The sequence below is a fragment of the Leptodactylus fuscus genome, chromosome 1, assembly GCF_031893055.1.
Source record: "Leptodactylus fuscus isolate aLepFus1 chromosome 1, aLepFus1.hap2, whole genome shotgun sequence".
Lineage (NCBI taxonomy): Eukaryota > Metazoa > Chordata > Amphibia > Anura > Leptodactylidae > Leptodactylus > Leptodactylus fuscus.
In genome coordinates, this window is record NC_134265.1 from 62,484,437 (window position 1) to 62,509,747 (window position 25,311).

Here is a 25,311-nt window from a genome sequence, read left to right on the forward strand (position 1 = left end):
ATGGATAGCATATATATATATATATATATATATATATATATATCCTACAAGCTACAGGCGTAATGGCTTCTTTCCCTGTCACTTGTAGTATATGCCGCCACAATATACGCATGTGCGATTATATGTATATTGTAATCATGTCAGTACTCATTCTCTAATAATGATAACATAAGGATATATTTATTCATAAATTAGACCATAAATTAACGCCTTTTTACGCCATGCATGTCAATTTGTAAATGTGGAATGAAAAGAGGTCACGACCAGCTGCTTGGCCAGTATTTAGAGACATGCCATGAAATGCCAGTAGGTGGATGGAAAACCAATTGTAGAAACCTTTCTAGACATATTTAAAGGGAATTTGTCACCATGAAACTCAATAACAAGTCAGCCACTGTGCAATGTAGGAGATATTATGCTGAACACCAGTGGGTCAGGTGCAAACCTCCAACAGCACCATCTCCATGTTTAAATCGCTGCCCCTATGCACTGGAGTGATGACGTCTTCCTATTCCACAACTATGATGTTGCTTTCTGAATTCCTGCACATGTGCCTGGAGTCTTTTAATGTTCTGGTATCCAAAGAACTCTGCAAATCTGCAATAACTACAAAATAGTCACATCCTCTTTTGCAAACATTAGCATAAAATTAGGACATGAACTTAGAAAAAACCCCTGCAACCTGTAAATATGTCTTTCAGATAATCACTTGGATGGAGTGCAGAAGGGACTACAAGATCACCTGAAGGATACAGGATACTGACAATAATAGGCAAGAATCCAAAAGGAAGACACTCACCAGACCGAGACTAAGAAAAGCTGTCTTGGACAGTCACTACAAAGACATTTGTGAATGCTGTTTAGGACAGTCACCAAATATACTTGACAAGGATGTCTTGGACAGTGACTAGAGAGGTATTTGTAATGTCTGTTTTGGACATAGTTCTTTTTGAAGGCTGTCATGGACAATCACTACATAGCCTTGGGAAGGCTGTCTTGGAAAGTCAGTACATATATATTTGTGAAGGCTGTCTTGGACAGTTGCTACATTGGAGACTGTCTTGGACAGTTACTCCATAGACTTGGGAAGGCTGTCTTGGAAAGCCACTATAGAGACATTGTTGAAGACTGTCTTGGATAGTCACTACATAGACCTTTATGAAGGCTGTCTTGGCCAGTATAGGTTTATTATTTGGGTACTCAATGGCAGCAGCATTGTTTATCACTGTGTGGTGCTATAATGCAAATATATGCATTGTGGCCTGTGCCCAATAACAAAATACAGTTAAATTCTACAAATCCCAGCATACCTACAAATTTAGATGGAGTCACAATGGTTACGATGGGATTCAGCTTCTGTTTACACTTCAAGTCACTCTGGCAGTCACTGATTCAGAAGGTTACTGGAAGCCAGATTGTGTGATTTATAGGTGGAATGGAATTGCACCCATGACCTGAGTGAAGGAGGAGATATTGCCGGGCAGCTGGTTTCTAAATGGCAGCCAAATAAACGTTGACTGCTAGGAATTCCTGTGCACTGCCCCACTAGTACAGGTGGCCAGATTTATGTGTGCAGGGGTATGTAATACTTTTTGTTTAAAAAAAAAAAATATATATAAAAAATATAAATAAATATACAGTCCTATGAAAAAGTTTGGGCACCCCTATTAATCTTAATCATTTTTTGTTCTAAATATTTTGGTGTTTGCAACAGCCATTTCAGTTTGATATATCTAATAACTGATGGACACAGTAATATTTCAGGATTGAAATGAGGTTTATTGTACTAACAGAAAATGTGCAATATGCATTAAACCAAAATTTGACCGGTGCAAAAGTATGGGCACCCTTATCATTTTATTGATTTGAATTCCCCTAACTACTTTTTACTGACTTACTGAAGCACAAAATTGGTTTTGTAACCTCAGTGAGCTTTGAACTTCATAGCCAGATGTATCCAATCATAAGAAAAGGTATTTAAGGTGGCCAATTGCAAGTTGATCTCCTATTTGAATCTCCTCTGAAGAGTGGCATCATGGGCTACTCAAAACAACTCTCAAATGATCTGAAAACAAAGATTGTTCAACATAGTTGTTCAGGGGAAGGATACAAAAAGTTGTCTCAGAGATTTAACCTGTCAGTTTCCACTGTGAGGAACATAGTAAGGAAATGGAAGACCACAGGGACAGTTCTTGTTAAGCCCAGAAGTGGCAGGCCAAGAAAAATATCAGAAAGGCAGAGAAGAAGAATGGTGAGAACAGTCAAGGACAATCCACAGACCACCTCCAAAGAGCTGCAGCATCATCTTGCTGCAGATGGTGTCACTGTGCATCGGTCAACTATACAGCGCACTTTGCACAAATAGAAGCTGTATGGGAGAGTGATGAGAAAGAAGCCGTTTCTGCACGTATGCCACAAATAGAGTTGCCTGAGGTATGAAAAAGCACATTTGGACAAGGCAGCTTCATTTTGGAAACAAAAATTGAGTTGTTTGGTTATAAAAAAAGGCGTTATGCATGGCGTCCAAAAAGAAACAGCATTCCAAGAAAAACACATGCTACTCACTGTAAAATTTGGTGGAGGTTCCATCATGCTTTGGGGCTGTGTGGCCAATGCCGGCATCGGGAATCTTGTTAAAGTTGAGAGTCGCATGGATTCCACTCAGTATCAGCAGATTCTTGAGAATAATGTTCAAGAATCAGTGACGAAGTTGAAGTTACGCCGGGGATGGATATTTCAGCAAGACAATGATCCAAAACACCGCTCCAAATCCTCAGGCATTCATGCAGAGGAACAATTACAATGTTCTGGAATGGCCATCCCAGTCCCCAGACCTGAATATCATTGAACATCTGTGGGATGATTTGAAGCGGGCTGTCCATGCTCGGCGACCATCTAACTTAACTGAACTTGAATTGTTTGTCCAAAATACCTTTATCCAGGATCCAGGAACTGATTAAAAGCTACAGGAAGCGACTAGAGGCTGTTATCTTTGCAAAAGGAGGATCTACTAAATATTAATGTCACTTTTCTGTTGAGGTGCCCATACTTTTGCACCGGTCAAATTTTGGTTTAATGCATATTGCACATTTTCTGTTAGTACAATAAACCTCATTTCAATCCTGAAATATTACTGTGTCCATCAGTTATTAGATATATCAAACTGAAATGGCTGTTATAAACACCAAAATATTTAGAACTAAAAATGATTAAGATTAATAGGGGTGGCCAAACTTTTTCATAGGACTGTATATCCATATTTCACACACAGCCAAGGTACGAGACTACCTAATGGAGTTGGAAATTTCCGACTTCAGTGGAATAACCACTCAAATGCTGTGATCAATAGCGATCACGGCATGTGGGTGACCTAAGGACAAGACCCCCTGCCACCTCTTGGATCTCATCATGACAAACAAAAGAGTAAAAAAGTTATGTGTGTCATAATACAGTGATCCCAGGAAAATCACTCATTTTCAAAAAGTGTGATTTTATTTGTAAATCTGGTAAAGCCGGACAAAGCTGCCATGTTATTTTAATTTAGAGTGAACACTGTAAAAACAAAATGCAAAAAAATTATGATAGAAATTTGGATTTTTTCACACTACCCTGCCTCCTTAAGGGGTTCATCTTTAATCTTGCACAATTACTTTCCAAAGTGTTACCTTTTTTATTTTTATTTTTTTTTAATTTTAATAATTGGTTAGAGTTTGAAAATAATAATTTTTGACTGTGAAGATTAGATCATTTGGATGGTTTCGGTACTTGGTGCAGCTCCCAGTCATAGCAAGGGATTGATGTCAGCTTTTCTCTAGATACAAAATTTACTTATTTTTTGGAAGGATGTATTTAGTCAGTGTTTAATTGTCCAATAAGGAAGCTGGGAATAAGATCAGGAAAGTTGCAACTGAGAATAAAATTATTGATTGTGTGAGAAGGTGATAGGCAGAGTTCTGGAATCTCGCTATATCTTCTCCAAGTGTTTAACTTATGTGTGGTCCAGTGCGGGTCTTGAGTAGACCTCAGCTCCAGGTGTAGATCCTTGGCTCATTACTGGGCCAGAAAAAGGCTGCAGATCCTGCACTCCAGTGCAGATTCATGGGGTGAAAGGAAGTGTATGGGTCTATCTTGTAACCCTGAGTCTGGTGAGACAAAGTTGTGCTTGTTTTAGTATGGCTGGAAGTAAGACACATGTATAGTTAGGTTAACATTACTGTTTAGTTAGTCGCTCAGACGAGCAGGTTTTTTGTTTTTGCCTGGTTAAGGCTGTATTTTGTTTTGTTTATTTTGTGTCTGAAGTGAAGGTTTATTTATTTTCCTGTTTTTTTTCTAAATAAACCTGTTTGCTGCACATTTTGTATCCCTGTCTTGACTGTTTGGGCCCAAATCATTACTTCTACCGAGATAACTTCCCCACAGTTGTTACAGGCAGGAAACTCAAGAAAAACTGAAGAAGCCCCATTTTGATGGTTTGTACAGTATGTAGCATATGGGTGAAGGTATAATTTGCTGGCCCATTTCAATTCAGTATCAGGTGTCAAAACACTTCAGCTAGTTATATTGACTGAATTCAAATGGGCCTGTCCCTGATGGAGCTGCGGCTGCTATTGATTACAATGGCTCTATGGGGTCTGGTCCAGCAATGACTTATCCATATGAATTCAGTATTAAGAACCAAAACACTGCGGCCCATGAGAAATAATTCACTGAACTCATCTGCCAGGGCACTAACCCTACCTACTTAAAGTTTAAGAAATAGTTGTACTTCTAAGGATTGTTTCATAGCTGAATCAGTCACCTGACCTCAACCTGATTAGGCTGGGTTCACAGCTGCACTGTTATCTCTGTTTGGACCATGATTGTCAAAAATCAACCAGACGAAAAAGTCCAACGGTTTCAGTTTAAGAGAATCAACACCCGACAGGTCATATTGAATCAATGGGGCCAATCATTTTAGAAGTCCATGTCCTCTGAGGGCCCAGAACAACGGACACATGGGTGTAGATGTGAAAGTAGCATAAGCATGCTCTTCAGGTGCTGAAAACAAAATTGAAAGCAGAATGACCCAGAAACATGCAGAACCTCAAGGTGACTGCAATGAAGTCTTGACAAAGTATTTCAAGGGGGGAACTCAAAATTTAGTTTTACTTTGACTGCAACATATTTTCAACCATGTATTGAAAATAATTGTTATAATTCTACGTGGCTGTAAATTCTAAATGCATAATTCTAGAAAAGAAGAGAAAAAGGGGAAATTGAATGTGAAGTACAGTAGTTAAAGGTTGCTCCCACCTTAGGGCCAAATGCACTCGTGAGACACAACTCTTGTGTAAGCATATCAAATGGGATATCCTCTGATTCCTCTGCGGTATCCACACCCCTACAGAGTACCATTTTTGGGCAGATCAATTGATTCTAGAAGAATCCAGAGAAGTTGTGGTTCACGGTGCTGCTGTCTCAGTGCACAAGGACAAACAAGGCAAGTATATCAGTTTTTGTGTTTTTTATTGGAACACAATTGGATTTTTATTTAGGGAAAAGAACATGTTGAACCTCGGAACAATGTCTTCTTCAGGTCTTAAAACAGATAAACTTCAATTATTGAATCACGACAACTATGTCTGGGTGCTTGTCCTTCGTCAGTGCAAAGAAGGATATCCCTAAGTGCATGATGCAATCTCTTGAATTTAAGCTGAACATCTTCATTCAAGTCACATCTTGACAGATCAGTCGTAGTCGTGTACAACGAGAAAATTATTAAATATATGGCACTATCCAAATTCTTCACAGTAATAAGTAAAAGAATTGAGAATTAGTATTTTAGATACTACCGGTATCTAGTCTGCTGACTACCTGAGAGTCAGTATAAAGGTGGTCTATCCAACCTTCACCTTTTGTTCATGCCCAACAGTTGTATAAATAATAAAATGTGAACATGATATCTCAAATCACTACTAAACTACTGTGTGACATTCTAAATGCCATCTTGGTCACTTACATCATTTATAAAAGGCTATATTACAGCATATGATCATAGCAAAAACCTTGTATAATATATGTATCTGGGTCTCTGTTAAATATTACATAGACGTGTGACTATATATATTGTATATTGACTGTGTATATTGTAAAAGTATCTAATGCAATAGCTCAGTTAACCATTGTTACATTATTGTGCAATCACAAAATACTCCATTGCCCATTTATAATACTACTAGTCCTTTCATGTGTCACAGTGACCTTTGGGACCCCTCAGGCACTAGGCCATTGTGCGTCTACAACTTTACTACCCCTATAGCTACACCACTGGGTAGGACAAATGTAACAAATCTGTTCCCATAATCAAGCCCTGAAGATGATGGATGTTTTGAACTAGCAAACAGCTAATCTAATGGCATCGCAAATGAGTATAGTACTAGTGATATGTCAAAACTGTTGCAATAAACAGATGGATCTATAAAATGAGTATGCATGAAGTTATCTCTTAAACTTATTGACAGCCTGGTGTTATTAAAGGAAGAAGAACATAGCATGCTCTAGTAGTATCAGAGTCAGCTTTTGTAAGAACATTGGATTTTTGGATACGCATCTTACCCTTTCTATCATGTGCCATTGTTGAGGCCATGTGCTATATGTTTAAAACTATTTTTTAATGCGTCAAGTGTGAAATTAAGGTTTGAGATATCTGTGTAATATATATATATATATATATATATATATATATATATATATATATATCAAACTTCAAATATGGATATGGAGAAGTAAAATCAATAGAAGTGGAAAAAAATACAAAGGGAGAATTATTTTGAGCCTTATTGCCTATTCTCTCTTCCTTCTCTTTCAATTCTCCTCCTTCTATGTATATAAATACCTATATGTTTTCCATGTTCACGTGTTTCCTGGCTAAATTACCTGTGTGCATTTTGGATAGGGTGCAGAATCCTCTAGGGAAATCAGATGTCAAACACAGTGTGGGAAGATGGCCAGTGGAAGGTGATAAGTGAACAATAGGGCTGTCACCTTCACCCAAACAGCGAGGTCTTTGCTCAATTTGCCTGCAGGCTTTCTTTTGTGTTAATGTTATTCTTCATCATTTCCAGTTGTCAGTCTCTAAATCAGAGCCAGCATAACCCATAGGCACCTTCATTCTGACTTTTTTCATGCCCTGCTAATGAGGAGTAATCTCCTTTCTTCAGTGACAGGGCAAATTTCTCTTTCCGTTTCTAGATAGGCAAAGGATAAAAATTAAAATTAAACCTAAAGGTTAGAGAGAAGCGCAGTTGTATTGTTATTTCTAGCCACAGTGAAATGTTTGGAATGGTAGATTATTCTGTCCATCACCGCAGCATTTCTATCGACGGCTAAATTATTGCTTGATAAATAAAAGGTCCATATGATGTGGTGAGACACACTTGTAAATGATAGATGGTGCTCAAAGCAGGAAAGTGATGGAAATCATAGCTGATCTTTTACAGCGACTGAGACACAAGCTCATAGGCCACGTCCACGGTGCAGTGTGAATGCACAGTGATGGATCCAAGACAGAGCAAAAGGAAAGGTTTACTCCATGATCTTATGCCATGCTTTTATTTTTCTCCAATAAAAAGAAGAAAGAGATATATGGTCTCTCATATTTTTCTGTACCAACATACTGTATATGCCCAGCCAACAAAATAGGGAAAGGAAAAACACAGCTCACTCATGATGACTCCAGTATCAGCGATGACTGTAAGGTAATTGCAATAAGAGCAATTCCCCAGTAGCTGCTAGAGAACACTGGGTGGAGGGGCACAATAGACAGTGAGCCCTAAGCTGAACCCACCACTGCCCCTACCTGCTTGCCAGTCCTATCCTAAGTAATAGGTGGCAATTGGTGAACGGACTCTTCCTATATAAGTGACAACACAGAACGAGGACAAGACAAAAGAAGACAACAAAGGGAGGTCAGCTAGCCAAGGGTCCAATAACAGTCGAGCAATGCAGTACAGAATCAAAATCCAATAGAATAGTCAATAATGTAAGTCAGAGGTCAAAGGTCAGTAATACAATAACAGCAGACAGAGGAGCTAGCAGGGAAAAGCTATAAGGACAGAGTCTCAATAGCCAGCGAGTCAATGTGGGTGGATCTCCTGTATATAAAAAGCCCAGGACCAGCCCTAGACTTGATTGGAAGACAGGCTGTCAATCACACAACAAGACTAGAATTAACCATTTCATGAACAGAAGGAAACAAGGTGCAGGAGATGAGTGTGGTGGAAATTCAGTTACTGAGACAGAGCAGTGTTCACACAGTGCAACGAAAAACACTAAGCAAAGGACCAAACTGAACACGCCTCCTGCGCCGCAGTGAGTGAGTGTAGGGTGGCACAGAGACTCGAACAGGCAGAGACGTTACAGTAACACTGTCATTCTGGGACGACTCTGCACAGACTTGTAAACCCCATCGGCTTTGAGACAAAATGGACACAAAATAGAAGACATCCAGCAAAGGACTGATTCCGGTATAAAACGTAACTTTTAATGAGTTCAACATCTTATAAAAGTTAAAAAACATAGGGGGGAAAAAAAAACATGTCTGTACACTGTACACGGCTGACGCGTATTGGAGGTAGTCTCCTTAGTCATAGCCTGACATTCCAAATTTACTGTTCCCTTTTACAGACTCTTGATTACACATGCACCTGAGTAGAAACGCCAAATAACAACATATTAACCCATTAAGGAATTGTGAATATAACGACAAACAAAAACAAAGTGCAATGTGCAACAAACGCAAAAAAGCAGAAAGTAAAAAGAACTAAATCACAAATGAAAAAGAAATATAGAAAAAAAACTAAATAAAGAGAAAACAAACATTCAAACACATGTATATAAAAACTTGCGATACGACACCTGGATGACTCGCTCACTAGATAAAGGAAGAAATTAATCCAATATAGTTTTCATTCCATGATCCAACCTTCCATTCAAAATAATTTACTCCAAAAAGTAATTACCTATAATAACAAGCTCATAGCAATATGTAACCCATAACAAATATGGCTACCAATGATAACTTTATTGCAATGAGCATGCGCAAAACAGATGGTTAAATCATTGGTTGAGATATGACGTCCAGCCGAAGAAGGAAGGGAGGATGCAGAAGAAGACAGGCGGCACTGGAGTCGGTTTTCGAGCAGCAATGGGGACGCCCCCATCGCATCTCCTGCGCTGGGGGACGCCCCCATCGCTGCAAGAGAACTAATTAGCATACCGGTACAAACCGGTATTTCGAATGAACGGCGCGGCGGAGATCACTTCCAAAGGTAGGAGATGAATAGCCTTTCTAAAGGCTATCCCGACGTGTTACCTAGAAAAAAAAACTTTTTTAATGGTAGAATCCCTTTAACAACTTAAATACAGACTTTTTAGCTAAGGCTCCAAATTGTGGAAAAGCTGCATTTTGTGTTGTAGATTTTGCTGCAGTTTTTTGAGCCAGAAAAAAATGCTTTCTTCATATTTCATGTTCCTTTTCAAGCCACTGGACTTTGGCTCAAAAACACACTGCAAAATCTGCAACAAAAAGCAGCTTTTTTTGCAACATGGGGCCTTAGCCTTTAAGATGCTCTTTACATCACACCCTTTGTGAGAATGCAACAATTTTTGCAACTTTTTTTAAAAGTTGCATTTGATAAATCTGGCCTATATTAACTCAATAGGGTGACCCTTGTTTTTGCCAATTTTTATGTCAGTCCTAGCCTCTGCCCAGGACTTTGTTGTTGGCATCAATGATCCACCTAGATTCAGCAATTTGCTGCCGTCGATAGTTCGCCTGCTCTGGCATTTCGGCAGCTCTCAAGCTGGCCTGCCATTTAACTCGTTCCTTGTGCTGTGCTTGCGATTGTTTCGGCATCTCAGCAGCTTGCTGGGACACCATATAATGAGCATCTTGTTGGCATCAATGATCTGCCTGCTCCGGTGTTTCGGTAACTCTCAAGCTGGCTTGCTGCTGAACTTATTCCTCACACTGTGCCTGTGATTGTTCCGGCATCTCAGCAGCTCACTGGGATGCCATATAAGGAGTGTGTTGTTGGCATCGATGATCCCCCTCGGCTTTGCTTGAGGAAAAGTCTGTTGACTTCTGGCTACCTTCACAGATTTTGTTGTTTTAGAATTTTGTGACAAATTAGATTTTCTTTTTCCAGGTATGTTTAAAATTAGAAAACTGCCAATTTGGATTAAAGGTGTTTTCCCTTCCAGTGTGTCAGCACTGCCTGGAGCAGATCAGATAATATGCAAACTCATGTACAGAATGGACTCAGGGTTAGCTAAGTGTTTACACAGAGAGATAACAGACCTGGCTTTATCAGTACCTGAGATAAGCTGCTGCAAGAGCAGTTTAATATAGCATGTGAACATAAATTCATAAAGTCGAAAAGCCATGTCATTACTGGGATAAAAAGTAGCCTATGTGTTAATTGAGGTTACAAACTATCTATGTGCCAAATTTCATCCAAATCCACTCAGCCGTTTTTGCGTGATCGAGTAACAAACATCCAAACGTTCACATTTATATATTAAGTAGGAGGATTTAGGACTTCATACATTCCACAGGTAACTCAGTCTCATTTCATAGAACATGTGATTATGGACCAACATGTAATGCACTTCAATTAAAAATATTACTGCTTTTTACCCAAAAAACCTTTATAAATTTCCTTTCTGACTTCTAGCTAATTTACAGTTGACTCCTTACATCCCTAGTGGCCAGACAGAGGGATGGTGAGGTGAGGGGAGGGGTTTTCTCTCTTCACGCAGTGAATGCAGATGGGAGGGGCTGATTCTACTTATAACCTTACAGATACCTGTAATCTACAAGGACTACACATGAGAGAAGCAAAACAACAAAAAAATTGTGGTTAATTTTTTTCCCCCTCTGTGACGCTCACCATATGGGAATTTTTTTCTTTTAGAAGTTTGTTGATCGGTCATTTTCGGACACATGGATACCTAATGTGCATGTGTTTTACTTTTTTTTTTTTTTTTACTTTGATATGTGATCTAGGGAAAGGGGTGATTTGAATCTTTAATTATTTTAATTTTTTATTTTATATAGAGCAGCCTGTAATAGAATTTAATAGGCTCCCAAATATCATAGTAATAGATCGCTGGCCTCTGATCTCATTCAATCCATGGCGATCCTCTTCAAAGTGGCGGCACCCATATCCTGCCAGGAAATTAACACCTTGGTCATCTTTGAGCAAGGTGTCAGGAGCCTTAGGCTCTGTTCCCACGGAGCAACGTGCTGCGCATTCAGACACGTATACACGTGTCAGAGTGTGAGCGCTCAAAACACATCCTGTTCACTTCGATGTGTGCCATCTTACGCACGCTACACATTGAAATCAATGGGTTAAAAAGCCTCCCATTGATTTCAATGTGTAGCGCCCGTAAGCCAGCACACATTGAAGTAAATGGGATCTGTTTTGAGTGCTCACACTCTGAAACGTGTATACGTGTCTGAATGTGTGACGCGTTATTCCGTGGGAACGGAGCCTTAGTGCCTCCAATCAATATAATCAGTATAATAGTTTATAATATAACAGAGACTCAGCAGTTATGGTGGCTTCTCACCTCTTGTGCAACCGCTACATTTAAATACTCAACATCTACCATTCTATTATGGCAGATGCTCAGAAGGGGTTAATACAGATGGTAAATATTTGTATCTTGCATTTTAGATAAATTAAATTAAATATTATTTATTTATTATTATTTCCTATTTTCCTTAAATAATCACTTACTTCTTGCATAAGTAAATATATGAAACTTTGAAATATGTCTTATCTGAGAAAAATGCTTCTTTCTCCACTTATCCGTTTTTTTCCCTCCTGATTCCTACTGTAAGTGGACATTCACCCTGAAATCACTGCTGAATTTCATCTTGGTCTTTCAAGACGGACTGTCAGCTCACTGAAATATCAAAATACAGGTGTCCATAAAAGTTGATTGAAAGGGGGTGGAAGGAACGCTGAGAGAGGCAAGGCAAAGAGGCTGCTGGACCTAAAAGTAAGTTTTATATATCATCCCAAGTATTTTTACTACATCAAAACTGTTCAGTACTAAAGTGGTAACTTTAGCAAAATGTTTACTGCAATAGAAATAAAAAAAAGTATCCATCAAGAAGACAGCTATAGAAAGCAAAGCGGGCATGGAGCCTGAGAGGCAGACTGTGTCACATATGAAGACCCCAGTATTAGTAATGACAGGAAATAGGTTAGGACCCTGTTACAGTACATTTTTTTTGTATGAGGAGGGGTCCAGCAGCATCGATGTGAATATATCTGACATTAACTATTGCTTAAATTTCAAACTTCCAAATGAAGGGACAATGTTAGTTTTTGGATACAAATGCTGTATAAATAATTTCACTAAATAGCAGGATCAGTTTTGAGTATTATTGTGAGTTTCTTCTCTCAATATTAAACAAGTTCTTGTAATATAATATGTGTATAAAATGTAATCAAACCAACAGACATTCTTCAAAATAGTATACCGTATATACTCGAGTATAAGCCGACCCGAATATAAGCCGAGATTCCTAATTTTACCACAATAAACTGGGAAAACTTATTGACTCGAGTATAAGCCGAGGGGGGGGGATCCACCACTGCAGATAAAGTCTGGTCATGTGCATTACAGCTCAGTAACTGCATGGGGATCATAGTAATAGCAGTTAACCCCATCATATCCTTCACATTAACCCCCTGTGTGCCTCACATAAGAGTTACTGATATGTGGGACATATGGAGGTAATAATTAGGTATCTTCATAATTAAGGTCCTTCATTAGTACCCTCATGTGTCTCACATATTAGTAACCCTTATATGGGGCACACAGGGGTTAATATGAGGGACATGATGGGGTTAACTGTTATTAATGTGAGGCACATGGAGTTACTGATACTAAATGAATAACCCCAAATGCCTGACATTACTAGGCAGAGTAACTATAGGAAGGTCCCTGTGTGTGTCACATTACTGTAGCTTCCTCTCCTCCATACAACAGACATCTTCCATAAGACACAATGAATCCTGGCCACTCATCTGCAGGGTAGATTATAAATCCTAGTGAGTTAAAGGACCTCTGATGATGTCATGATCATGTGATCGGACTCTGGTGTGGGCGGAGCTATTAGGATTTATACTCAACCTTATCTGCAGATGTTACATACCAGTGGCTACAGGACCTTTGATGATATCACATTCACGTGACCCCATGACAAGCCAATAACAAAGCAGTAGCACGAAAGGACCTCCCCTTTCCAGGTCCTTCCAGTTTTCTGTGCTCCATGGATCCTGACTCGTGTATAAGCCAAGGAGAGCTTTTTTAGCGTGAAAAATGTACTGAAAAAGTTGGCTTATACTCGAGTATATACAGCAACTAAAACGTACATCTAGCTCTGCAAAACAGACGCTCTATGCTTCCCTGTATCCGGCAATATAAAAAGTTATGTTGGTCAAAATATGGCAAGTCCTAGAAAATATATATATTTTTTTGCAAAGTTTTGGATTTTTTAAAGGGGTTTAAACATGAATAAAACTATATAGATTTGAAATCCCTGCCATCATATCAACTCATAGAATACAGGTGAAGAAAAGAAAAACAATAGTGGAAAAGTCCCAGATCCACCCCAAGTGGATATAAATTTAAAAATTTACTTTTATTAGTCTCAAAAAGTTAAAATATAGAAACACCCTTCATAAATAATTGTGCACAGATAGGTGATTTAAAAATCACTGACTATGTATATAGCTGCAGCTCCAGTCCTTCTGTTCTTTTTCAAATTCAGGACTATATAGCTTAACTGCTTACAGCTTACAGGGCTCGGGAAAAGGGGGGGCGTGGCATGGTCCGCATCACTCCGTATGATTGGTTTTTTGATGCGCATGGAAGTCCGGGGAATGAAGGGCGGCATACTCAGAGGGCTTGGTCCGTGGATTATCTCCCTATTGGTGGATGTAACCAAGGGAGGCTTTGTTTTTAGTCTATTTGAAGCTGAGTAGCGGCGCGCTGACACGCGGCCGTATACTAGTGCCGAGGGGGAGCAGGGCTGCATATGGGCTCTTCAAAATATCTTTGCTAATACGTTATACACCTCTGATGAATGGCTACAAGATTGGGCAGCTAGGAAACGTGTTAGGTGTTGCGATAGTAACAGATTTAGGGACTAGATGATCTCTTGAACTGAGCTATACTGAAAGGGATTATATAGGACCTAAGCTAACTTTGGCAGAATAGGTGTTTCTCTCCACTAGGAAGACGCTATTAGGGTGCATTCACACTACGTATACTGAAGCTGAAATGAATGGAGCTGCTTTATACGCCGCTTATTCTGAACGTGTTTTACGTTCAGAATAAGCTTCAGTATACGTAGTGTGAATGTACCCTTACTTAGGCTTCCCTGGTTCGAGTTAGATCTTACTAGTAGGGGGAGGTTTTTGATTGCTGCCCCACCTGGCAGATCTTATTATAATGTTATGGGACCTAACAATATTGAACTAATAAGTAATGAGATACAATAAGTAAAAATCAGTGGCTGTATCTAGTTTAGTCCCATTTCATTTATTTTATCATTTGACATTTATACTGCAGTTAAGCTATATAGTCCTGAATTTGAAAAAGAACAGAAGGACTGGAGCTGCAGCTATATACATAGTCAGTGATTTTTAAATCACCTATCTGTGCACAATTATTTATGAAGGGTGTTTCTATATTTTAACTTTTTGAGACTAATAAAAGTGAATTTTTAAATTTATATCCTCTTGGGGTGGATCTGGGACTTTTCCACTGTTGTTTTTCTTTTCTGATTTTTTTGAGGGTACCTGCTATTGTTAATACATTTTTGGCATAGAATACAGGTGAAGTGTCATTTTTGCTGAACAGAGAACGCCGTATAAACAAACCTACAGTATCTACAGCCGGAGCTGCCTACCCAATCTCTATGTACATAGCGCTCAATGAGTGCTGTATATATATCTATGAGTGCCGCCATGATGCGGCCGCCCTCTGACCTGGCGGTCACGTGATCCATGAGATCAGCATGTGTTAGAGCTGCTGGGTCCTACAGGACTCAGATCAGCTCTATAGTCATGAGCAGGAGGCTGTATCATTATCATGAAACTGGAGCTAAATGTACCAACCCAGTTATAGGGGAAATCAACCTTCTCCCCCCCAAAAAAAAAGTAATCAGATGGGGACGCAATGTAAAAAAAGAAGAAAATAAATTGCTGGAAAAGTTTTTAAAAAATAAATAAATTAAAAAAAGAAATAAAATAATATGCCAATAAAACGGCCCTAATTAACCCCTTCCCGCCGATGGCATTTTTTGATTTTCGTTTTTCGTTTTTGACTCCCCTCCTTCTAAACCCCATAACTTTTTTATTTCTCCGCTCCCAGAGCCATATGAGGTCTTAATTTTTGCGGGACAAATTTTTCTTCATGATGCTACCATTAATTATTCTATATAATGTACTGGGAAGCAAGAAAAAAAATTCAGAATGGGGTGGATTTGAAGAAAAAATGCATTTCTGCGACTTTCTTACAGGCTTTGGTTTTACGGCGTTCACTGTGCAGCCAAAATGACATGTCCTCTATATTCTGTGTTTCGGTACAGTTCCAGGGATACCAAATTTATATGGTTTTATTTACATTTTAACCCATAAAAAAATTCCAAAACTGTGTTAAAAAAATTTTTTTTCTAAAAGTCGCAATATTCCGACGGCCGTAACTTTTTTATACGTAAGTGTACGGGGATGCATAGGGAGTCTTTTTTTGCGGGGCTGGGTGTACTTTTTAGTTCTACCATTTTCGGGAAATGTTATTGCTTTGATCACTTTTTATTCAATTTTTTATCAGAATCAAAACAGTGAGAAAACGGCGGTTTGGCAATTTTCGACTATTTTTACCGCTACGGCGTTTACCGAACAGGAAAAATATTTTTATAGATTTGTAGAGCGGACGATTTCGGACACGGGGATACCTAACATGTATATGTTTCACAGATTTAACTACTTTTATATGTGTTCTAGGGATAGGGGGGTGATTTGAACTTTTAATACTTTTTATTTTTTTTATATTTTTTTTTACTTTTTTAAATTTTTTTCTTTTTGCATTTATTAGACCCCCTAGGGGTGTTGAACCCCAGGGGGTCTGATCACTAATGCAATGCATTACAATGCAAATGCATTGCAATGCATTACAAAAAATCATCCTTTTTTTTGCAGGCTGCATAGACCAGCCTGCAAAAGAGAGGATTTGCAGACAAGCCTGGGAGCCTGTACAAGGCTCCCAGCTGTCATGGCAACAGGACGTCAGCCCTGGAGCATGCTCCAGGAGCCGGCGATCCCTGGCAAAATGGCGGCGCCCATGCGTCGCCGGGAAAATGGCGCCTCCGGCGCCTTTGAACGCGTCGCCGGAGGGGTTAATGCTTCCGATCGGTCCAGGGACCGATCGGAGGCATTAGAGCCGGTTGTCTACTGCTTAAAGCAGTAGACACCCGGCGGCTATGGCGGCCGCCCGGCTCCCGGGCAGTCGCCATAGTTACAGACCCGACATGCGCCGTACTATTACGACGCATGTCGGGAAGGGGTTAAAGGTTATAGCCCCACCCCCAACAACACCATAAAAAAATAAAAATGACCATAAGGGAGGGTTCACACGGTGTAACGTGCCGCGTGATGTGGCACGTCTACGCTGTGGGAGCTTTTGCTGGCCGTACACGCTCCCATTGATTTCAATAGGAGCAGGGATCGTATGCGCTGCGCTATTTTGCAGCCGTGATTTTGCAAAAGCTCCCGCGGCGTACACTTGCCATATCACACGGCACGTTACACCATGTGAACCCTCCCTAACGGAGTTGTAAAAACTATTTAAAAAAGTTTTTTAGTAGCACTTTCTATTACTAGATAAAAAGGAATGAAATGTGAAAAATTTGTGCTTATATTAAAAAAACAAAACACATGCAAAAATAAAAACAACATAAAAATAAAGCCCTATGTGTCACCGAAAAAAGACGCAGAAATTAGTTAAATAACGCATATGATAAAAATGTTACAGCCCCCAAAACCACACGTACAAAAAAACGGAAAATGTGTCTGGTCCTGGACCAGTACTGAAGTGGTTAAGTTAATGTAACTAATATCCTCAACAATTCATCTGGAAATATTTTCGTATATCTTTTGAATATTATAAGATCACTTTAAATTGAGCAGTCTGAGAAAAAAAAAACGTGAAAGGAAAAATTGCAGCATATGCATTAAGCAACTGTTCAGAGATTGAACACCCATTAGATTTAACATGAAGAGTCTCCATCTGCTGCTTAAGTACTGACCATATTATTTAATTAAGCGTGGGAATTTCATTATTTAATGCCCTTCTTCACAAAAGTTGAACCCTGTTTAATTATATTTCTTCAAAGAAGGTATTTATTTAGCAATGCTATAACCAGGTCCTCCGAAGCCAAGAACACATTTTCAATATACTTTAGTTTTAGTACAAATTTTTTAGCATCTTATAGTCTTATTTGACCGGAAAAGTTTTGCTTTTTTGTTTGATTTTTTGTTTTATTTTATGTTACATGCAATGTAAATTTCCATATTACACTGACTATATAACGGTATTATAGTTCAGTTAGCAAAGCAACAGGAGCAACAGGAAACAGAGACATAGACACTAGGCATAAGTATTCAAGCTGCTCACCCATTACAGATATAGTGCGCATGTATAAGCCACAGTACTCAGATGGTGGGAAAGTACAAACTTTATGGAACTTGTCAGGCCATCCTCAATGTTGACAGATAATGTTTTCATAAAGTATCACTATATTAGTGATAGATGGTGGTGTTAGCCATCACGTTTCTTTGTGGTATGTCCGCTGTTCTTAGTCTAGTATGCCAAACAAGGTAATTTTTAGAGATGAGCGAACACTAAAATGTTCGAGGTTCGAAATTCGATTCGAACAGCCGCTCACTGTTCGAGTGTTCAAATGGGTTTCGAACCCCATTATAGTCTATGGGGAACATAAACTCGTTAAGGGGGAAACCCAAATTCGTGTCTGGAGGGTCACCAAGTCCACTATGACACCCCAGGAAATGATACCAACACCCTGGAATGACACTGGGACAGCAGGGGAAGCATGTCTGGGGGCATAAAAGTCACTTTATTTCATGGAAATCCCTGTCAGTTTGCGATTTTCGCAAGCTAACTTTTCCCCATAGAAATGCATTGGCCAGTGCTGATTGGCCAGAGTACGGAACTCGACCAATCAGCGCTGGCTCTGCTGGAGGAGGCGGAGTCTAAGATCGCTCCACACCAGTCTCCATTCAGGTCCGACCTTAGACTCCGCCTCCTCCGGCAGAGCCAGCGCTGATTGGCCGAAGGCTGGCCAATGCATTCCTATGCGAATGCAGACTTAGCAGTGCTGAGTCAGTTTTGCTCAACTACACATCTGATGCACACTCGGCACTGCTACATCAGATGTAGCAATCTGATGTAGCAGAGCCGAGGGTGCACTAGAACCCCTGTGCAAACTCAGTTCACGCTAATAGAATGCATTGGCCAGCGCTGATTGGCCAATGCATTCTATTAGCCCGATGAAGTAGAGCTGAATGTGTGTGCTAAGCACACACATTCAGCACTGCTTCATCATGCCAATACAATGCATTAGCCAGTGCTGATTGGCCAGAGTACGGAATTCGGCCAATCAGCGCTGGCTCTGCTGGAGGAGGCGGAGTCTAAGGTCGGACCTGAATGGAGACTGGTGTGGAGCGATCTTAGACTCCGCCTCCTCCAGCAGAGCCAGCGCTGATTGGCCGAATTCCGTACTCTGGCCAATCAGCGCTGGCCAATGCATTCTATTAGCCCGATGAAGTAGAGCTGAATGTGTGTGCTAAGCACACACATTCAGCACTGCTTCATCACGCCAATACAATGCATTAGCCAGTGCTGATTGGCCAGAGTACGGAATTCGGCCAATCAGCGCTGGCTCTGCTGGAGGAGGCGGAGTCTAAGATCGCTCCACACCAGTCTCCATTCAGGTCCGACCTTAGACTCCGCCTCCTCCGGCAGAGCCAGCGCTGATTGGCCGAAGGCTGGCCAATGCATTCCTATGCGAATGCAGACTTAGCAGTGCTGAGTCAGTTTTGCTCAACTACACATCTGATGCACACTCGGCACTGCTACATCAGATGTAGCAATCTGATGTAGCAGAGCCGAGGGTGCACTAGAACCCCTGTGCAAACTCAGTTCACGCTAATAGAATGCATTGGCCAGCGCTGATTGGCCAATGCATTCTATTAGCCCGATGAAGTAGAGCTGAATGTGTGTGCTAAGCACACTCATTCAGCACTGCTTCATCACGCCAATACAATGCATTAGCCAGTGCTGATTGGCCAGAGTACGGAATTCGGCCAATCAGCGCTGGCCAATGCATTCTATTAGCCCGATGAAGTAGAGCTGAATGTGTGTGCTAAGCACACACATTCAGCACTGCTTCATCACGCCAATACAATGCATTAGCCAGTGCTGATTGGCCAGAGTACGGAATTCGGCCAATCAGCGCTGGCTCTGCTGGAGGAGGCGGAGTCTAAGGTCGGACCCGAATGGAGACTGGTGTGGAGCGATCTTAGACTCCGCCTCCTCCAGCAGAGCCAGCGCTGATTGGCCGAATTCCGTACTCTGGCCAATCAGCACTGGCTAATGCATTGTATTGACGTGATGAAGCAGTGCTGAATGTGTGTGCTTAGCACACACATTCAGCTCTACTTCATCGGGCTAATAGAATGCATTGGCCAGCGCTGATTGGCCGAATTCTGTACTCTGGCCAATCAGTGCTGGCCAATGCATTCTATTAGCTTGATGAAGCAGAGTGTGCACAAGGGTTCAAGCGCACCCTCGGCTCTGATGTAGCAGAGCCGAGGCTGCACAAGGGTTCAAGCGCACCCTCGGCTCTGATGTAGGAGAGCCGAGGGTGCACTTGAACCCTTGTGCACCCTCAGCTCTGCTACATCAGAGCCGAGGGTGCGCTTGAACCCTTGTGCACACTCTGCTTCATCAAGCTAATAGAATGCATTGGCCAGCGCTGATTGGCCAATGTATTCTATTAGCCTGATGAAGTAGAGCTGAATGTGTGTGCTAAGCACACACATTCAGCTCTACTTCATCGGGCTAATAGAATGCATTGGCCAGCGCTGATTGGCCAGAGTACGGAACTCGACCAATCAGCGCTGGCTCTGCTGGAGGAGGCGGAGTCTAAGATCGCTCCACACCAGTCTCCATTCAGGTCCGACCTTAGACTCCGCCTCCTCCAGCAGAGCCAGCGCTGATTGGCCGAATTCCGTACTCTGGCCAATCAGCACTGGCTAATGCATTGTATTGGCGTGATGAAGCAGTGCTGAATGTGTGTGCTTAGCACACACATTCAGCTCTACTTCATCGGGCTAATAGAATGCATTGGCCAGCGCTGATTGGCCGAATTCCGTACTCTGGCCAATCAGCACTGGCTAATGCATTGTATTGGCGTGATGAAGCAGTGCTGAATGTGTGTGCTTAGCACACACATTCAGCTCTACTTCATCGGGCTAATAGAATGCATTGGCCAATCAGCGCTGGCCAATGCATTCTATTAGCGTGAACTGAGTTTGCACAAGGGTTCTAGTGCACCCTCGGCTCTGCTACATCAGATTGCTACATCTGATGTAGCAGTGCCGAGTGTGCATCAGATGTGTAGTTGAGCAAAACTGACTCAGCACTGCTAAGTCTCTGCATTCGCATAGGAATGCATTGGCCAGCCTTCGGCCAATCAGCGTTGGCTCTGCCGGAGGAGGCGGAGTCTAAGGTCGGACCTGAATGGAGACTGGTGTGGAGCGATCTTAGACTCCGCCTCCTCCAGCAGAGCCAGCGCTGATTGGTCGAGTTCCGTACTCTGGCCAATCAGCGCTGGCCAATGCATTCTATTAGCCCGATGAAGTAGAGCTGAATGTGTGTGCTTAGCACACACATTCAGCTCTACTTCATCAGGCTAATAGAATACATTGGCCAATCAGCGCTGGCCAATGCATTCTATTAGCTTGATGAAGCAGAGTGTGCACAAGGGTTCAAGCGCACCCTCGGCTCTGATGTAGCAGAGCTGAGGGTGCACAAGGGTTCAAGTGCACCCTCGGCTCTCCTACATCAGAGCCGAGGGTGCGCTTGAACCCTTGTGCAGCCTCGGCTCTGCTACATCAGAGCCGAGGGTGCGCTTGAACCCTTGTGCACACTCTGCTTCATCAAGCTAATAGAATGCATTGGCCAGCACTGATTGGCCAGAGTACAGAATTCGGCCAATCAGCGCTGGCCAATGCATTCTATTAGCCCGATGAAGTAGAGCTGAATGTGTGTGCTAAGCACACACATTCAGCACTGCTTCATCACGCCAATACAATGCATTAGCCAGTGCTGATTGGCCAGAGTACGGAATTCGGCCAATCAGCGCTGGCTCTGCTGGAGGAGGCGGAGTCTAAGATCGCTCCACACCAGTCTCCATTCAGGTCCGACCTTAGACTCCACCTCCTCCAGCAGAGCCAGCGCTGATTGGCCGAATTCCGTACTCTGGCCAATCAGCACTGGCTAATGCATTGTATTGGCGTGATGAAGCAGTGCTGAATGTGTGTGCTTAGCACACACATTCAGCTCTACTTCATCGGGCTAATAGAATGCATTGGCCAATCAGCGCTGGCCAATGCATTCTATTAGCGTGAACTGAGTTTGCACAGGGGTTCTAGTGCACCCTCGGCTCTGCTACATCAGATTGCTACATCTGATGTAGCAGTGCCGAGTGTGCATCAGATGTGTAGTTGAGCAAAACTGACTCAGCACTGCTAAGTCTCTGCATTCGCATAGGAATGCATTGGCCAGCCTTCGGCCAATCAGCGTTGGCTCTGCCGGAGGAGGCGGAGTCTAAGGTCGGACCTGAATGGAGACTGGTGTGGAGCGATCTTAGACTCCGCCTCCTCCAGCAGAGCCAGCGCTGATTGGTCGAGTTCCGTACTCTGGCCAATCAGCGCTGGCCAATGCATTCTATTAGCCCGATGAAGTAGAGCTGAATGTGTGTGCTTAGCACACACATTCAGCTCTACTTCATCAGGCTAATAGAATACATTGGCCAATCAGCGCTGGCCAATGCATTCTATTAGCTTGATGAAGCAGAGTGTGCACAAGGGTTCAAGCGCACCCTCGGCTCTGATGTAGCAGAGCTGAGGGTGCACAAGGGTTCAAGTGCACCCTCGGCTCTCCTACATCAGAGCCGAGGGTGCGCTTGAACCCTTGTGCAGCCTCGGCTCTGCTACATCAGAGCCGAGGGTGCGCTTGAACCCTTGTGCACACTCTGCTTCATCAAGCTAATAGAATGCATTGGCCAGCACTGATTGGCCAGAGTACGGAATTCGGCCAATCAGCGCTGGCCAATGCATCCCTATGGGAAAAAGTTTATCTCACAAAAATCACAATTACACACCCGATAGAGCCCCAAAAAGTTATTTTTAATAACATTCCCCCCTAAATAAAGGTTATCCCTAGCTATCCCTGCCTGTACAGCTATCCCTGTCTCATAGTCACAAAGTTCACATTCTCATATGACCCGGATTTGAAATCCACTATTCGTCTAAAATGGAGGTCACCTGTTTTCGGCAGCCAATGACTTTTTCCAATTTTTTTCAATGCCCCCGGTGTCGTAGTTCCTGTCCCACCTCCCCTGCGCTGTTATTGGTGCAAAAAAGGCGCCAGGGAAGGTGGGAGGGGAATCGAATTTTGGCGCACTTTACCACGTGGTGTTCGATTCGATTCGAACATGGCGAACACCCTGATATCCGATCGAACATGTGTTCGATAGAACACTGTTCGCTCATCTCTAGTAATTTTAGGTTTCGGGGAAATTGAAATCTGTTACATCGACACTGGAAAAGATCCTGTTACAGATAGTAGCCATGAATGGAGAAACCTAGATCAGGTACCGAATGTCCTCCACATGCAATTACATTTATGACAAGCAGAGGTGTAGACAGGTGCAGACAAGTCAGTTAAATAAGACTGGTTCATCATGAATAGCTGTATCAATTTGTTATTGGGGAAACACTTAAAGTGGAACTTTCTCCACCTCTGCCCATCCCAGTGGTTTGCATCAAGCAATAGGCACTACTGCGCTTACTTCAGCACAGGTAGGCAAGGAGTGTGAATCTGAGCTCTGACACTGTCTACCTCTGAATCATGCCTCCTTTCCTTCTCCTGCCTGGCACTGCCCACTGGACAGCATAGAGCCTAAGTAGCATATTAGGTACCAAAAACTATCTGCACTGATTGCTCAGGAATGGTGGGAGTTAGAGCAAAGAATTCCAACAATGCCAGAATCAGTGGAACAGCATCTATTAACAGACACTAAGATGTAAATTTGGTGTAGGTGGGGAAAAGTCCTCTTTAAATGGGAATTAAAGTCATTTTTTGGGACTAAAATATTGATGTCCTGTCAATAGAATAGACCATCAAAATAAGATCAGTGGGGTCCAACACCTGACTCACTCAAGATCAAGCATTGGTATATCTTCACTGCTTACCAAGCACAGGGTGACACATAATATAGTGACTGTGCTTGGTATTGCAGCTCAGACCTATTCACAGGAAAGTGACTTTTACTGCCAATCTGCTGCTGCTCAGCTCTGTCATGTCTGATGATGTCACCTGGCTTCAGCTGTCCCCACCTTCCTTCACTTCTGGGTGCAGTATGACATCATCAGACATGCACAGTACAATTAGTGGGCGGAGCTGAGCAGCAGATAGCTGCAGTGTTTGATGGACTCAATGGCCCAGGTTTACTATTGTGGTTACGACTAGACACTGGCATAAACCTAGCCCATCTTTGGCACAAGATGGGGCATCTAATTAGGGCTAAAATTAGGAAATCTAAGAGGCATTTTTCTTTATTTCTGCATTTAGTTCTTCATTTTCTTTTCTTTTAAGAAACAGGCAAGTTACATTTATAAAGCTTGTAATCAGAAAAGAAAAGTACATTCTGATATCCTAAAAAATAACATAAGTGATCTGCAAGTCATCATGTTGTGGTTGAATGATTGTCATAGACGGTGACATTGAACATTTAGTACCAATACAAGAAAAACCTTCAGAATGAAAACATTTATTATAATATAATAAAAGGAGCTCTGTTTAACATCTCATAATATGTAGAAATTAGTGAGGTAAATGGGAAATCGAGGAAGGTTAAGGGAAACCCTGTTGATATGTTTGTAAAATTCAATAGGTAAGAGAGTATAATTGTTAGAGGAAAGTCCACCAGAAAGGGTGCAACAGTTACAGCACAGTTAGATACCACAGTAAGATCAGGCCAACACGACCTGCTTGCGATGTTAAGTCTTGCTGCCCGCTATTGATTTGAAATACTTGGTAAGCTCTGTATTCATTTGCATGGAAAGAGCTACCCAGCTTATGAATAGCAAACAGCTCCTACCTCACCCCGTCCCCACCGCTATGCAAACAGTTCAATGTGATAGTGTTATTTTGTGTGGCTTATTTTTAAAGGTGACTGGTAGTAACTAGAGATGAGCGAGTAGTACTCAATCGAGTAGGTATTAGATCGAATACTACAGTATTTGAAATACTCGTACTCGATCGAGTACCATTCCCTGTTCAAATGTAAAAGTTTGATGCAGAACCAGCATTGATTGGCCGAATGCTATACAGTTGGCCAATCAACGCTGGTTCTTCTCCTACCTTTAGAAGTCTTCTCCGTGCAGCTTCCCCACGGCGTCTTCCGTCTCTTCATTCACTCTGCCAGGCATCGGGCCTGGTCAGAGCCGACTGCACATGTCCGCTTTTAATGCGGGCATGCGCAGTCGGCTCTGCCCAGGCCCGATGCCTGGCAGAGTGAATGAAGAGCCGGAAGACGCTGCGGGGACGCTGCAAGGAGAAGACTGCACAGAGGATCCAGCCCAACCCTCACTCGTGGACTTGGTAAGTATAATTTGATCGTTGCCTAACCCTGAAACGAGCATTTCCCCCCCATAGACTATAATAGGGTTCAATATTCGATTCGAAAAGTCGAATATAGAGGGGCTACTCGAAACGAATATCGAACCTCGAACATTTTACTGTTCGCTCATCTCTATTAGTAACCCTTGTTACATAGCTTATGCAGGGACTCCTATGTAACTTTAAGAGTCCCTACATTAGCTCCTTCTGGCACAAAGGACCTTTCAGGTGAGACAAAATTCAGTCTGATCTCAG